The sequence below is a fragment of the Lissotriton helveticus genome, assembly GCF_964261635.1.
Source record: "Lissotriton helveticus chromosome 1_1 unlocalized genomic scaffold, aLisHel1.1 SUPER_1_unloc_10, whole genome shotgun sequence".
Taxonomy (NCBI): domain Eukaryota; kingdom Metazoa; phylum Chordata; class Amphibia; order Caudata; family Salamandridae; genus Lissotriton; species Lissotriton helveticus.
Window position 1 is genome coordinate 3,243,626 of NW_027611649.1, and position 16,688 is coordinate 3,260,313.

The following is a 16,688-nucleotide window of genomic DNA, read 5'->3' on the forward strand; positions in this document are numbered from 1 at the left end:
GAGGAAAAAGTGACGTGTGCCGGTTACAAAAGTGTACAAAGTAAACATAGAAGTATAATACTGCAATATATGGAGGACACTCAAGCACAAGAACAAACGTTACGTAGGCACTGGTGGCACTTGTGCAGGTATCGAAAACAAACAAATGAAAGAGGTAGAAAACAGTGTGTTACAAGAGAAAGTGACGGGTGCATCCGATCTCCTCCTCAAAGCCTCTGCGCTTCGGGCGCAATAAACCTGCATTGCATGGCGAGGTGGGGGAAAGAATGAATAGGACAACTGCCCTCCAGGGTAGACGGTGTCAGTCCTGAATCAGCTGCGCTTAACTCCGAATAACAACAACAACCTCATCTCAAGTTGAATCCGGACAAGACGGAGCTTGTCCTCACGGGTGGCCCCTCCAGTCCTTGGTCCCCTTCCTACTGGCCCCCTTCCTTTGGCCCCACCCCCCTCACCTGCTCCCTCTGTTCGCACTTTGGGCATTAAGGTTAGTAACGACCTTTCCATGCACGCACAAGTCAGCTCCGTTGTTTCATCCTGTTTCTTGTCCCTTCGTCTCATCCGAAAAATTTCCCGCTTCTTTTCTATCACTGCCCTTAAATCGATCATCATGGCTCTCATCACTTCCCGTCTTGATTACGGGAATTGCCTCTATGTTGGCATCCCGGCCTTCGAATCACGACGGCTACAGGCAATCCAGAATCAAGCAGCCGTCTCATTTTCCATCTCCCCAAATTTTCTCACATCACGCCTGTCCTCAAGTCCCTCCACTGGCTCCCGGTCCACTCCCGTTCCTTCTTTAAACTGGCCTGCTTAGCCTTTCTGGCCTACACCCACTCTGCTCCATTCTTTATTGTTTCTTTAGTCACTCCCTACACTCCAACTCGCACTCTTCGTTCCTCATCTCATCTTCTCCTCCAAGTACCCCGTTTCCGCAAATCTCGAACCGGTGGCACCCGCTTCTCGGTTTTAGCCCCTCAGTTATGGAACAGCCTTCCGTTGTCCATTCGGTCCATTCCCAGCTATTCCTCCTTTCGTAAAGCCTTAACAACTTTTCTTTTCTCCCAGGCCTTCCCAGTTTAGCCCCTTGGTAGCACTGTAGAATCTGCCCCCCCCCCCAGCGCCAGGAAGCCGCTTGGCCGTAGTGCGCTTTAGCAAGCATCTTTTTCATTCATTCATTCATTCAACCTGTGGCTGCTTCAGAGAGCCCGAAGCCAGTGATATCCGAGGAGGCAAAGGTTTGATTTAAACCAGAGAGCGCTCGGAGATACATGCACAAGACAACCGAGGCCGCAAGGAGCCTCTGGCAGGAGATTTATTAATAATAGGTTTGCAGCATTTGTGGCCGTGAGCTCAGCCTGGTGACAGAAAGGATGCTCTGCAGCCACAGTGTGCGTCACAAGTTTACAAGTCGATGGGTTTAAAGCAGAGATTCAGGGCCACATTCATTTCATTTGATGTGAGCACCGTGAAGAATGATGCTTTGTGTTTATTAGCAGGTAAACATGCGTATTTTCTACAGAGGAATAGTATTTGTATCTGTTCACATGCTTCTTTCATATTGTCATACGAAGGGCTTTAAGTGGAACGGGTTTCTATCTAGCTGGACCACCCTTCACTATGTATGTCGATTCAAAGAGACTCCTTATAGTTCTTTGACAGTCTCATAATTTCAGAAATGAAGCATTTTTAATATTCTAAACAACGAAGCCATAGTCGTTGCTTTTTTATCTGATGCAAGTAGAGTGAGTAACTCGCATGGGTGCATATTCAGGACTCTGGGAGTCAACATTCAGGACAATGGGCTGTATAGTGGTTTCCAGACTCTGAACTGTTTCATACATTTGTGACTTAAGAAAAGAAAGTGCATTCAAATCGGATCCGTACAGTCCCCGCCACGCCATAGTGCACTCTCAATGATCTGGGAAAGTGAAGCCTGCCAGAAATGAATTACGTCACACAAGACATACAGATCAGATAGGAGAAACCTAATGCATTTACCAATGCTTGTTTATAGTGTACTACAGTTAATTAGATATTCAACATACATTAACAAGCATTGGCATAGCCAATAGGTCTCGCCTTTGGGACCTTGATGTTGTTGCACCAAGGATAATGTGCTGCATAAGTAAATAGTTATAAGGTCCCAAAAGCGAGACCTATTGGCTATGGCAAGGCTTGTTTTGCATTTGTCACCTCGAGTGGGCCAGGTATGCCCAGACGTGGTTCCCACACTATCCATGCCACTGGAGTCAAGCTATCCTGGCTGATGAGGGCTGAAAGCCCGAAACCAGTCCTAGAATGCTTATTTCCAGTTCAGGGAGGGCCTGCCCTGGCTGTTCGGGCTGGACTGTTCCCATTGGGTGCAGGGTCAAGATTGGTTTGCATATGGCTGGGTCCAAACTGGAATGGTCCAATTAAAAATGTCTGTGTGTTTTTAGGTCTCGCTGAGTCAGCGTGCATGCGCTGCTCAGAGAGACTTTAGTAAGTGAGTTTTGAAAATGCTACAGACTGGCTACAGCCTTGCATTCACACGAGCATGCACACGCTGCAGCCGCCATCTGTCTCCTCAGTCACGGGTCATTAAGTTGCTTGTTCCTTTCTTTCATGGCTCAGTAAGCCTTAAAGCATGCTCCTCCACCCCCTCCCACGCAGCCCTCCTCCTCTGTTCGAACCCCCTTCCCTGCCTAGCCTTTCATCACAACCAACACATAAACACACAACACACACACCCACGTACCCACACACACAGCCACACAAACACACAACCACTACACACACACCCACACCCACAACCACACATACAACCACACACACACAACCACACTCACACACACAACTACACTCACACAACCACACCCATAACCTTACCCACACACACAACCACACCCACACACACAACCATACCCACACACAACCACACCCACAACCTTACACAATGACAACCACACACACACAACCACACACACACATAACCATACACACACACAACCACACACACAACCACACACACAACCTTACACAACCACGCACAACTACAATCACACACAACCACACGCACAACCACACTCACAATCACACAACCACACCCACAACCGCACACACAACCACACTCAACCACAACCACACTTAACCACAACCACACACAACCACACACAACCACAAATGCTCACACACCACACACACAACCACTTACAACCACATCCACACACAACCACACTCAACCATACACACCCAACCACACCCACACACAACCAAACACACAACCACAAATACACTCACAAGCACACGCACTCACAACCACACAAAACCACACACAACCACACACAACCACATGGGTACTGTAGAGTGGTGCTGTAGAGTGGTGCTGCAGAGTGGTCATGTACAGTGGTGCTGCAGAGTGCTGCTGTACAGTGGTGCTGCAGAGTGCTGCGGTACAGTGGTGCTGCAGAGTGCTGCTGTACAGTGGGTGAGGAGCTTGAAGGTGATCCTCTTGTTGACCGGGAGCAAATGCAGGTTTCTCAGGTGGGTGGTGATGTGGCTGTTGCGAGGGAGTCCGATGTTGAGGCGTGCCGAGGCGTTTTGTAGGCGTTGGAGTCTCTTCTAGAGTGTGGCCGTGGTTCCTGCGTAGAGGGCGTTGCCATAGTCCAGCTTGCTGCTGATGATTGCTTGGGTGACCGTCCTTCTGGTTTTGGTGGGGATCCATCTGTCGATCTTTCAGAGCATGCGGAGGGTGTTGAAGCAGGATGAGGAAACAGCATTAACTTGCTGGGCCATAGAGAGCGTGGAGTCCACAATGAACCCCAGGTTGCATGTGTTGTTGGTGGGTGTCAGGGCAGCTCCCAGCATAGCCGGCCACCAGGAGTCGTCCCATGCGGAGCGGGTGGATCTGAGGATGAGGACCTCCTGTCTTGTCCGAGTTCAGTTTCAGCCGGCTAGTCTTCATCAAGTCTGCGACAGCCTTCATTCCCTTTTGGAGGTCGGATTGGCGGTGGTCAGGTCCTTGGTGAGGGAGAGGATCCGCTGGGTATCGTCAGTGTACGAGATGATGTTGAGGTGGTGTGCTCGGATGATATTGGCCAGCGGTGCCATGTAGATATTGAAAAGGGTAGGGCTGAGGGATGATCCTTGGGTTACGCCGCAGGTGATCGTGGTGGCTTTGGATCGGAAAGGGGGAGGCGGACTCTCTGGGTTCTGCCGGTGAGGAAAGAGGTGATAAAAGTAATTAGCAGTATAAGCACATTGAACAAAATGAATAGTTCCACCATCTTTCTAAAACAATGTACATATGCCAGCATATAAAAACTGTATCCGGCGTTTTCCTACGATGCTGTCCTGTGTGTGTGTATGTTTGTCTCTGTCTCCCATTCCCTGGAGGGAGAGTTTGTAGCTCCCCATTGTAGAAGAGTCAGTCAAGAAGGAGCTCACAGCATTGAATAATTTCTTGGTATGCACTATTTATTAGTATTACAGGAAATCACAATGATTGATTGTCTCTTTTGTATTCTTCCACTTCAGTTCCTTAGGTGAACCTAGGCCGCTGTCATCCCTTGGACAGAAGGAAAAGACTCAGGTAAGTGTTTTTGCTTTATGGTTTAGTCAAGGGAGGATGTGAGGAATAAATAATAGCTATGCATAAATGTGAAGGGAGGGGCTAGAGGTTAGAGGAACCAAAAGAAAAAGAGTAGCCAATGATTTCTGTCAAATGCCATATTTTGTGTACGCATTAGGATAACATGTTGCAAAGAGGCAGGGATGGAAAGAGTGCTGGGAGCTAGGGGGGTGTGTTTTCTTGAGCAAAAGGGAAACAAAGTCCTCTTGCCAGATCTTAACTAATACTGAAGTTGTCTCTTCCAAGAGCCTGTTGTTCCCCCAAAAGATCTGTTTCAGAATTTTATAAAAGGAAAAAGGCGCACACAGACCAGTCCAAGCCCAGCGTTTCTAACCGCCACCCCCAGCTAGTCATTCCAGTCATTCTCCGAAGGGGCAGTTTGCCCTTAGGCCCAATGTGGTGCGCGCTCTGTCAGAGATGGTGCTTGGCGCTGGTGAAGGCAAATGTCGTGTGCCAAGGACTCCAGTCTACCTTTCACTATCGCTTATGCTCTGTGCACATGGGGGCGCTGCAGAACCCGGGCTTCACAGGACAGTGCAATGAGTGAACGGCCAGTCATTCATGCTGCAATGACGAGCATTATTAACACACCACCATGGCCACCACAGGAATGTGCATCCCTCAGAGAGCAGCGTTACACTCTGGAACAAGCTCCACACAGGCACAGCCCACCCCTCTCAATCACACTCTCACCTCCTAGGTCCAGTGACTCCTCAGCGAGGAGCTGGTACAGAGTTGTGATTCTGTTATGGTGACACGGAGGGATGTATGTGTCTCAGTTTTATCAAAGGACCTAACAGAGTATTTATTTAGGATTTTACTTGCAGGGGCTGATATTAGGACTACTTTTCTTGGTTTGAAATTAACCAGGAACGTTGTTTCCATTGATGCAGCAGGTGCAGTAGCTCTGAGGCCCATTCAGTTGGCCTACTGCTGTTGTTTACAATCCAAACAGCAGCTAGGAGTGGGGTGTGGGTTGGGGCATTTTCTGCTTTGCACTAGGGCCCATGACACACTGGCTACGCTATTGGAACAAAATGTTCTAAAATCAAATCTTGGCTTCCCATTCCAAAAAGATAGTACCCTGATCAAGCTACTCAACCTCTGGGTCCCACTTCTGTTTGCCATGGTCAGGAGTCATACACTTTGCTCTCCTGCTGTACCATTTTGCACCGATATTTGCACTTCTGCCTGATATGCAAAATCAGCTATTTACTGAATGATGTGTGAAAATTGAAGTTTGCAATGGTTAACAGGTTCAAAAGATATTGATTACGGGGCGTGGCCAAGATGGCGACGGAGTAAGACGTGCCTGCGAGCTCCTCCGGCACCCCGAGCCCTTCATAGCTTTGTGTAGCGGTACTGGGGCGATTAAAACCCCGGCTTTGATTCTCCTGGGTCTCCTGAGGCGCCCTGCATTGGTTTGTCCCTTCTCCCGTCGAGCTACGACACGGGACGGCGGACTTGGTCGAGGTGTTAACTTTGTGACGCACTTGCTCCGGAGCGGCCTACGGGGTTTGTCTGGGCGGCTTCGACCCTTTGCGAGAGGGGACTTGAGACTTTGGCTGGCGACCGAGTGAAGCTTTTTCTGTGCGTGTCCCCTACATTGGCGCTGTGATGAGCCCGCCTGTGGTTCCAGTGGCCCAGCTGGCGACCATCGCCGTACGGAGGTGACAAGGAGGCGCCGTCCTGTCTGGGGCCTTGCTGGACAACGTCATCGGCGACCGATCGGTGCAGTGGTGCCATCTTGCCTCCTATCTTCGGCATTGGGACGTCGCACCATGTCGACGAGGAATCGCCTGAATAAACCGGGGAAGGAAGGTCCTGGGAAGGGGGCGTCTGGTTCGCCCCCAGGCCCTAGCAAGTCGCCGACCAAAGACGACGCTGACGGGCCTTCCTGATCGAGCTTTTTTCCTCCATCAAGGAGGATATCACGGAACTGAAAGCGCAACTGGCCTCCGACCTCCGTGAAGTCCGTCGAGATGCAGACGGCATTGGCGAGCGTGTGGCTACCCTGGAGGACCATGACTTGGGCCTCAGTGGGGATGTCCATCAGCTACAGCAGGACCTGCTCCAGCTTCGTGAGCAGAATCTGGATCTCCAGACCCACTGCGAGGACCTGGAAAACAGGTCCCGTCGCAATAACATTCGAATTAGAGCGGTGCCCGCAGATGGGGACGGTGGCAATCTGCGGGAATATGTGGAGGCTCTCTTTCTACACATCTTGGCGGAGGACGAACGCGACGAGATCAAGCTGGACAGGGTACATCGAGTGGGCCTGCCGCGTGGTGCGCGCTCGCCGCCCCCCGACATCTTGGCTTGTGTCCACGACTTTCAGCTGAAGGAGACGATCCTGCGGAAGGCGAGGGACACTAACAATTTGCTTTTTCGCGGACACAGCCCCCAACTTTTTCAGGACCTGGCGGCCACCACCCTGCAGAAGCGACGGGACTTTCGCCCAGTCACGGCTTTCCTGAGGGAACACGGGGTGTCCTACTCCTGGGGTCACCCCTTTCGGCTCATCTTCCGATGGCAGAACAGATTGGTGCAAGTGCGAACTGTGGCGGCTGCCAGGGACTTGCTGGGAATGGAGGAAACATCTGCTTCGGCGGACGCTACTGCCTCACCGAGAAGACGTCGCCGCTCCCGATCCCCGCCTTGGCAGAGAGCGGGCCGACAGCGCACAACGGAGGGGCCCTCCCCGTCAGCGAGCCAGACTGAAAGGGGAGATGCTTTGGCCTCGGTGGCCCAGGTGACTGAATCGAGCCGAGTGGACAGCTCCTCGGCGGCCTAGGCCCCGTCATCAGCGGCTAGTGGGAGCCGGAGGGCTCTACCATCTCAGGTACTCTGTGGGACTTTTCTCCAATGGGGGGTTACCCCGGCCCTGGAATCGGGGGGGGGCATTACCTGGGTCTTCTACCCCCGACCCTTACGGTCATGTCTGACTTTCATTGTTCTTTCTCTACTTTTCGTTTTCCTATTTTTATGGTTTGTTTTTGAGACTCCTGAGGGCTCCTGTGGGCTTGTTGGGGATGGTCCCCGGTGGTGGTATATTGGAACCTGGTGTGGCTGTGATGCGTCTGGTGTGTCGTTAGAGTTGGGCTGCATTGATGGAAGCGATGGGTGTGGAGGTTGGTTTCGATGTTGCCTGTTACGATAGGTTCTTGGAACGTTAAAGGCCCTAACTCGCCTCAGAAGCGTCAAAAGATTTGGAAATATATTCTGGATCATCAACTGGATGTGGTGGGCCTGCAGGAGACTCATTTGGCCCGCAAAGATGAATCCAGGCTCAAGCACAGGCAGTATCCCCTGATTTATAAATCATCTGCCACTACTAAGCACCGTGGGGTGGCACTTTTGTTCCGATCTGCCCTTCAGTTTCAACCTGTGGGAGTGCGGGGGGACAAAGAGGGGAGGTGGTTGATGGTGAAGGGGATGCTCATGGGTAAACTCTGCACGTGGGTGGTGGTCTATGCTCCAAATACGGGGCAGCATGGGTTCCTTGAGTCTCTCTTGAATGTGATTGGGGACTTTGGGGAGGGAGCGTTGATTGTACTGGGGGATTTCAACTTGGTTTGGGATAAAGATTTTGATTGTTCGCATCAATAGAGAACTGAGACGGGTCCTTTTCCCCGGAGCTGCGCGATACTTTGTTAAGTTTGGGCCTTATTGATAGCTGGCGCTCCCTCCACCCCCGCACTAGGGACTACACGTTCTACTCTCATGTTCATCACACATACTCCCGTCTCGACCATATCTTTGTGCATCAATCTTTACAGGGTTACCTGCGGGATAGCAACATTTTTCCACTTTCAGTTTCGGATCATAGCCTTTTGGCGACATGCTTGAACTGGGCCCCTGATTCGTCCCCTCATCGCAAATGGTATTTCCCGGCATCCCTCACGCGAGATGAGGAATCCTGCAAGAAGCTTCGGGCGGCCATTGGGGAGTTCTTTGAGCTGAATAAGATTGGCGACACCTCGATCTTTACCCAATGGGACGCCTTCAAGGCGTCGACACGTGGTACATGCATTGCTCTGAACTCCGCCCTGAATAGGCTTCGGCGGGAAGAGAGGGAGGCGTTGGAGGCGGAACTGACCATGTTGGAAACTGCACATAAGCAGAATCCTTCTAGAAGAACGCTTCGCCCTCTAGCGGCGGTGCGTGGGAAGCTCAGGGCGCATTATAATAACCGAGCAGAATATACTCTACTACGCTTACGGCGCCTCTCCTACGCTCAGGGCAACAAAGTGGGGAAGCACTTAGCACGGCAGCTCCGTGATAAACGTGAGAGAGAATATGTGGGTGGTATTCGGAACCCCTTCGGGGTAGTGGAGCATAAGGACGCGGATAAGGCTGCGCTCTTTGGTGATTTCTATGCTGCTCTGTACTCGGCGGATCGCTTGGTGCCGTCCGCTCAACGAGCATATCTGGAGAACCTGGCGCTACCGCATGTCTCCAAAGAGTGGAATGACCTTCTGGGGGCCCCGATTACTAGGGAGGAGGTACTATCTGCCATTCGGTCTCTCAAGCCGCATAAAGCACCGGGCCCGGACGGCTATACAGCCTCCTTTTATCAGACGTTCGCGTCCGAGCTGGGGGACCGCTTGGTGCTCCTCTTCAACGCCATGAGGGATGAGGGCCACACCTCGGGTTCTATGGCGGAGGCTATGATCTCGATAATTCCCAAGACGGGGAAAGACCCCTCCAGGTGTGAATCCTATCGACCCATTGCCCTCCTGAATATTGATGCTAAGTTGTATTCTTCTATCTTGGCCGCTCGCCTTAAGGACCTTATGCCAGCTCTCATTCATCCGGACCAATCAGGCTTTATAAAGGGTCGTCAGACCCACGATAACACTAGACGCCTAGGTCACCTGATTGAGAAGGCCGAACGCTTTCGGATCCCGGCTGTCCTGCTCGGCCTTGACGCCGAAAAGGCATTCGACCGGGTGGACTGGAACTTTCTCTTTAGCACTCTGCAGGCGTTTGGCTTTTCCCCCACGTTTATAACTATGCTTCGGGCCAACTATCACGACCCGCGCTCGAGGGTCATGGTGAACGGCCATGTCTCTCCATTTTTTGCTCATTCTCGAGGCACAAGGCAGGGCTGCCCCTATCCCCCTTACTTTTTGCTCTTAGCATAGAGCCTCTTGCTATTAGGATTCGTGAGGATCCGGATATTGTGGGCCTCCCCTTTTCCGGGGAACAGCATAAAATCTCTTTGTTCGCTGACGATGTCCTTCTGTCGCTAACTGACCCCGGGACCTCCCTCCCGCGGGTGCAGGACGTGCTGTCCCAATTCGAAGCGGTGGCAGGGTTCCGTGTGAACCCCGGCAAATCATACATACTTAATCTCACGCTTCCGCCCTCTGAGGTAGAGCGCATCCGACCGCTCACTCCCCTGGCCTGGGCGGGCTCCTCCATTCAATATCTTGGGGTCCAGCTGACCTCTTCCATCGCCACCCTATATGCGGCTAACTTCCCTCCCCTGCTGTCTCAGATACAGGCTGAGTTGACTCGCTGGAAGCCTATGTTTATTTCTTGGCTTGGATGCGTAAATGCCGTCAAGATGACGCTGCTCCCCAAGCTTCTGTACTTGTTCCAAGCCCTCCCCATCTCCTTGGACGGGGGTTTCTTTCGGCGACTGAAAACCATGATTCTGCGCTACGTCTGGCAAGGGGGCCGAGCCAGACTTTCCTTTCTTACGCTTCGCCGACCTCTGAGGAAGGGCGGGGCTGGCCTGCCGGACATGCTCCTTTACTATAAAGCAGCACAACTCCGGGTGTTGGCTGAATGGACTCAAATGGAGTCGGAGAAGCATTGGTTGCACATGGACAGGAGTGTGGTGGGTCGCTCTATTTGGGACCTGGTTTGGAAGGCGAAAGGGGATCGGCCTCGCAACGCATACATTAGCACCCCTACTAGCACCACTCTGAAGGTTTGGGACTCGGTCTCTCATGATGAGCGATGGACTTCCTTTCCTTCCCCCTTCACACCTATTCACTTTAATCCTGCATTCCCGCCGGCGCTAGTTGAGGGGCCTTTTGATAGATGGAAGGCGGGAGGTTGCCATGCACTTACACACTTGTTTCATGGCTATGAGCCGCTCACCTTCCACAACTGCATGCGCGATTATGGTGTGCCACCTACTGAACGCTACCGACATGCCCAGCTGCTACATTGGGCACTGTCTCCTGAGGTGAGGGACGCTGCGACGAGGCCTCCCACTGCTTTTGAGTCCTACATTACCCGCACATCCTCCATGAAGGGGGTGATTTCCTTTCTCTACGACTTGCTGTTAACCACGGCTGTTTCACCTCGCCCTAGATACATGGAGTTGTGGGAAGGGCACCTGGGAAGAGACATCTCCGACGCAGAATGGTCACATCTTTGGCGCGACCTACACACATTTAATCATTCAATCGATCTTAGGGAAGCGCATATGAAAACTATGTTAGATTGGTATCTATATCCGACCCGATTGAAAAGGATTTTTCCTTCAGCTTCTGACAGATGTTGGCGGGGCTGTGGACTTCTGGGGGACTTCCGCCATATCTGGTGGGACTGCCCCATCATACGCCCCTACTGGGAGGAGATACTGTCTCATATTAGGGAGATCCTGGGCTACCCGGTCCCGGATTCTATTGGCTTTGTGCTCCTTGGCCTTCGGGACCCGCTTCTGGAGCACCAGACCAGGGCCGACAAGCACATCCTTTGGCTCTGCCTGGGGGCGGCTAAACTCACTCTGGCTGCCTCATGGAAAAAGAAGGAGGCCCCGGCTCTTTCCCTTTGGTTTGCTAGACTCTGGAGGCTGCTGAGTGTGGAACGGATGGCAGATATCTTTAGGAACAACTTTAAGAATTTTGCTTTCAGATGGGGCCCACTGGTCCGCTTTCTTTCTCGTGGGTTGCCGTCTGCGGTATGCCCACCCACTATACGTGCTTTACATCTGTTTCAAGTGTGATCCGGGCCTGTATGAACGGTTGTTGTCTGGCTGCCACCATCGGGGGGGTGGGCGCACTGGGGAGGTTGGAGTCTCTGGGGAGAGGGGTTTTTTCCTTTTTCGGGGTTTGCTTTTCTTTTCTGCCAGGGGATGTGGACGAATGCTTTTATTGTTTTGCACAGTATGCTGATTTCCTTGAGGCCGCACTGCAAGGAGGCGTGCACGGACCTGGTCGACCTAGCCTCTGGATTGCATTGACTTGCCCGATAATATGCAGGCTTTCTCCTCCGGACTTCTCAGGGGGCTTGACGCTCTTCCGAGCTGCATTTTTTGGAACTCTTTCTTTTTTGCACCATTGCATTCTGCCCTGTGTGTTGACGCTGCTCAGCCCTTCATGAACGTTTCCTGCTGCCTGGCCTCTTTGTATTGACCCCTGCGTGGGTGCCTCTCTGATTTACATTTCATGTGTCTTCATCCCCCCTTTCCTTTCTATTGTTTCTGTTTTTCTCTTTCCTTAATAAAATATCTTTTACAAAAAAAAAAAAAAGATATTGATTACACTGTGGGAAATATATAGGCATGGTAGAGGAAAACTCTATTGCATCAGTACCAAACTGCGTAATTTGGACACAAGAACAGAAGAATGACCAATCATGGCAAGAGAAAAAAAGTTAATCTCACAGACGTTGATTTTTTTGAAACCTTACCAGCTATGTTCCTTTAAAATATACACAATGCATTGGCAAAAAAAAATGAAAAGGACGGAGTACAGTTTGTGCGTATTAGGCAAAAACTACGTTGACATTCTGGCCATTTCAATAAATAAACACTTAGGCGTGACTTCACACCTGGCTTGACACACAAAATCATAATCACTAGCTTTTTCTAATCACTAAGACCGCAACTCAGCACTTAAAATAATATTTATCTTTAGGAAACTGAGTATAGAAGTTAATATTTCATCAATAAAAGCATTGGTGCCATATCTTGGCTTTAATATTTGCTAAGTGTTGGCGTGTTTCAAGAAAGATACACAGCAGGTTTTGTGTTTACATCCTGGCAGCCACGCCAGCCTCCATCACCGCTTAAGACTCCTTGGCGGTAGGTTGGCGGTCACTTATCCATCAAACAATCTTCCCCCACAACTCAACCTTCGGTTATACACAGAACCAGGCGCACTGCAGCCTCGTTCGCATATAATAATATTATGTTAGTTTTATTGATTTGCATAGTGCATTAATCACTCAAGAGGGTATCCAGGCGCTTGGACAGGTGTGTAGGTGTGAGGCCTCACAAGGTGCTTATGTGAAGAGCCAGGGTTTCAGCTTCTTGCGGAACTCAAGAGGTGCGGAGGCGGCTCTGATGTGTTGAGGCTTATGGTTGTGGGTGGAGCTAATAAATGAAGTGGGTGGGGCCACTGAGGAAAGGGCGGGGCAGGGGGAGTGGGTGTGGCCTCCTTAAAAAATGTGAGCACCTGCACCTAATATTTTACAAATTGAGCACTGCTCCGGGCAGATCTGAAAGTCTTTCACCAGTGTGCTCTGTACGACGGACTGCCTACAACCCGAATCCAGTAAGGCTGTCACGTTTTTTTCCATTGAGTGTAAGACTTACGTAGAAGCCAGAACCCATTTCTTCTGTATATAGGATGGTTTGGGGTATACAACTGACATCCATCGGTTCTTCCGTTGACTTTTTTGGTGGACAGGTCCTAGCTATATACCCACACTCCCAACACTCGTAGCATTGGGGTCCCTGGAACGGAGCGGCCTCACCTCTAGAGGGCTTGCCTTTCAGAGACTCCGGGGTGGCCCGGTTTTCTTCTCATTTTGCATGCATCCTGTGGCATACCGTGAGGACCTATCAGGTTCAAAAGCTAGTGTCTTTGGTTGGGCCCGAGCAAAGGACGTTGCCATCTCCACAGGTTGATCCACAGAGAGATGTGGCTGTTGACATAGCCACCTCTGGGTGGGTGTTGGTAAGGCCTCAAGAAACTGCTCCAGATAAATGACCACCAATATTTGTTCCTTGCTGTTCTCTTGGGGTCTTACCCATTTATCAGCAGCCGCCTTTAACTTTAAAAATATTGTCTTTGGGGTACCTCCAGGGTTACCTCGTTCCTTTCTGAATCTTGACCGATATGCTTAGGAATCCATTCCCAAATAGTCCAATATGACAGTCTTAATCTCCTTGTAAGGAGTGTTTCCTGTGGGGTTAGCCACCTGGTACCCAGCCTGGGCCTCCCCTGTCAATAGCAGTGCTAAAAAGAAAGGCCACTTCCCCCCCCGGCCACCCACAGCTTGGGCAGCCCTTTCGAAATTCGTAAGGAAGGCATCCGGGTCCTCTCCCGGTTGATATTTCTGGAGGGATATGTTGGGGTGCCCTGCATGTACCCATTGGTGGCTCTGTTGACTTGCGGTTTAGGGTTTTTGACCGTCAGCAACCTTATGTATGCATTCAACCTGCTGGGTGAGCAAAGCCTTGAACATTTCCCTGTCCACTTGGGCCGTCATCATCTGTCTCTCTGGCCCATTCCAATTTTTCTTGACCATGAATTAGTTGTTGCATTAGGCTTTCCATCATCTCGGACTAATGGAATTATGCCCACATTCTACACCACGTATGTAGAAGAGTCGGTCAAGAAGGAGCTGTCTGCATTGAATAATTTATTGGTGTGCACTTTGTATTAGTATTACAGGAAATCACAATGATTGATTGTCTCTGTTATATTCTTCTTTCCCACAAGGTCTTTCACTTCAGTCCCTTAGGTGAGCATCGGCAGCCGTCGTCCCTCGGACAGAAAGAAAAGGGTCAGGTAAGTGTTTTTGCTTCATGGTTTAGTCAAGGGAGGATGTGAAGGATAAATAATAGCTATGCATAAAAGTGAAGGGAGGGGGTAGAGGTTGGAGTAACAAAAAAGAAAAAGAGTAGCCAATGATTTCTGCCCTTGTCTTTCTTTTCCGTCTCATTTATATCCTTTTCCCTGGGTCCCTTTCACCCCTCCTCCTCCCCTCCCGTCCCTCTCTGACAGAGCCCCTTTCCAAAACCCTTTAGACACCCGGACGCACCTGGAAGAGCCACGTCCCTCCGGGGCGTAGTGACTATACGTCCTTCACTGAGGTCTGGTCTCCTTCTTCGGCTTTTCCTCCTCCGCCGGGTTGGAGTGTTCTGTTCACGGACAAGCTGTGACCTCTCCAGGGCTCCGGTTCTCTCTCTCAGAAGGCTGTTAGGTGTTCTCCGTCTGGTTTCTCCACCTTGCGCTCCCTTGCTGCATGTAGCTGGACCAACTACTGACCAACCTGACGCGCTCTCCGTCCCGCCTTCTTGAATCGTGTATCGTCTGACGTCTGTCCTCATCTCCGTCTTAAAGGGGCCTCCTGCCTATTCCCCTCTCTCCACTTCTTACTGGCAGCAAAGCGGCCAACTGGTAACAGGGGACTGTGAATATAGGAGGGGAGAAACATATGAAGGGATGGCATGGCACTCTTATTCTCTATCTCATTGTGTACTACAGGGGCTTCCTGACACCCATCTTGCTCACAGGTTGGACATCCCTCCTCGCAGAGTGTTTGGCAAACAGCTGAGTTGTGGTTTTGGCATGGAGTGACCTTGCAATGATAGCAAGTGCTCCTCTGCCCCAACCCAGAAATGCTTGTTTATTTATAGCAAAAAGCATTCTTGTTTCCAGGCCGAGACCTTATTCAGGCCGCCCTTGTCCCTGACCTATTGATAGCTGCTACGCCTCATGGACGAATAACAAACTGTCTCATCTGCACAGTGTATGTTCAGACCGTAGTTGGTCAAGGTGTAGTGATAGTGTTCTTACGAAGTGGAATTCGTAAGCAAATGTAGTTTCATAGAAACTAATCCTTCACTTTCACTCATGCAAATGCGTCAAAAGTCATCATGTGAAAGAAAAGGCAACTTTGTCGAACGTGTCCATGTTAAAATGGCAGCGTTTCTCTCTGGGCCTAACTGAGCCATGTGACAAACCGTCGCAAGTAAGATTTTGAGAAGGAATAATACAATAGCAGTTTTGAAGCAGTGAATAGATATTAGTTAAGCTGGAGAGATTTAGTAGTGAGTTTCAGCTGAGAAATTTATCCAAAAAGTGTTTAACATTCATGCCCATGAAGAGGTCAGATGTTGTGCAAGATGGATTGGCTGATTTGAGGATTGCAATCAGTTCTCTAGGTGAGAAAAAGAATTAAAGTGAGAGTGTTCAGCAAAGAGATAAAAGAGAGATGAGGGGCAGTAAGTGAAGTAGCAGGGTGTTCCCAAAAGTGGTGATCTTAGAGGAAAGTACGAAGTAAGGTTAGTGGTAGAGAGTGTGGAGTGAATGATGAGTGGGCTTAGTGGGGAGTTTAAGTTAGATGAAGGATGTGGGTGAGACTGTAGTCATCAGATGATATCTTGAAAGTATGTGCACTTGATATTAGCAGCAGCTAGAGACTGTGGGCCAGATGTAGGAAGGCAGATACCGGTCGGTAACACCGATTTCGGCCGTTACCGACCAGTATTTTGATTTTGGGATGTAGGGGCATGTTAAAATACAGAATCGGTAATTTTACAGATTCGGTAAAATACCAACTCTGTAAAATTATCGAATCTGTATTTTGACATGTAGGTAGCACTTAAATCAGTGCTACAGGGGTTTAAGAAGTCGTTATTTACCACCAACTAGAAGTTGGTGGTAAATAATGAAAACCCATTCAAAAGCATTTTTTTGGCTTTTAAAACAGTGCCATGTTGCAGACATACATGCCCTAAGGGCATGTATGTCTGCAACATGTGCACCCATGCACAATTGAGGAGTGCAACAGGCTGTCAAAGTGACACCGTGCCACCCTTCTATGTTTCCCCCAATTACCGAATCGGTATTTACCGATTCGGTAATGGACATTCATTCCTATGGGCCTCCAGGCACATAGGAATGAATGGCAATTACCGAATCGGTAAATACCGATTCGGTAATTACCGAATCATACCAATTCGGTAATTAATTCAGTAAAATTACCTACATCCCGATTGCCAGTTCTTAAATACCGAATCGGTATGATTCGGTATTTAAGAATCAGTAATCTGGGATTACCTACATCTGGCCCTGTGTGTTTAGAGCATTTATGTTAG

At 50.0% G+C, this 16,688-nt stretch overlaps 1 protein-coding gene across 1 annotated transcript in view; it reads left to right on the forward strand.

The window, feature by feature from the left end:
• LOC144805448 (uncharacterized) overlaps positions 1 to 16,688 on the forward strand; it is a 502,220-nt gene that overhangs the window by 434,074 nt on the left and 51,458 nt on the right. The window contains exons 1-2 of the mRNA XM_078671998.1: positions 4,506 to 4,573; positions 14,305 to 14,373. The gene's annotated coding sequence lies outside the window, so the exon portion shown is untranslated. Of the gene's footprint in view, positions 4,574 to 14,304; positions 14,374 to 16,688 lie in introns of the transcript that reaches the window.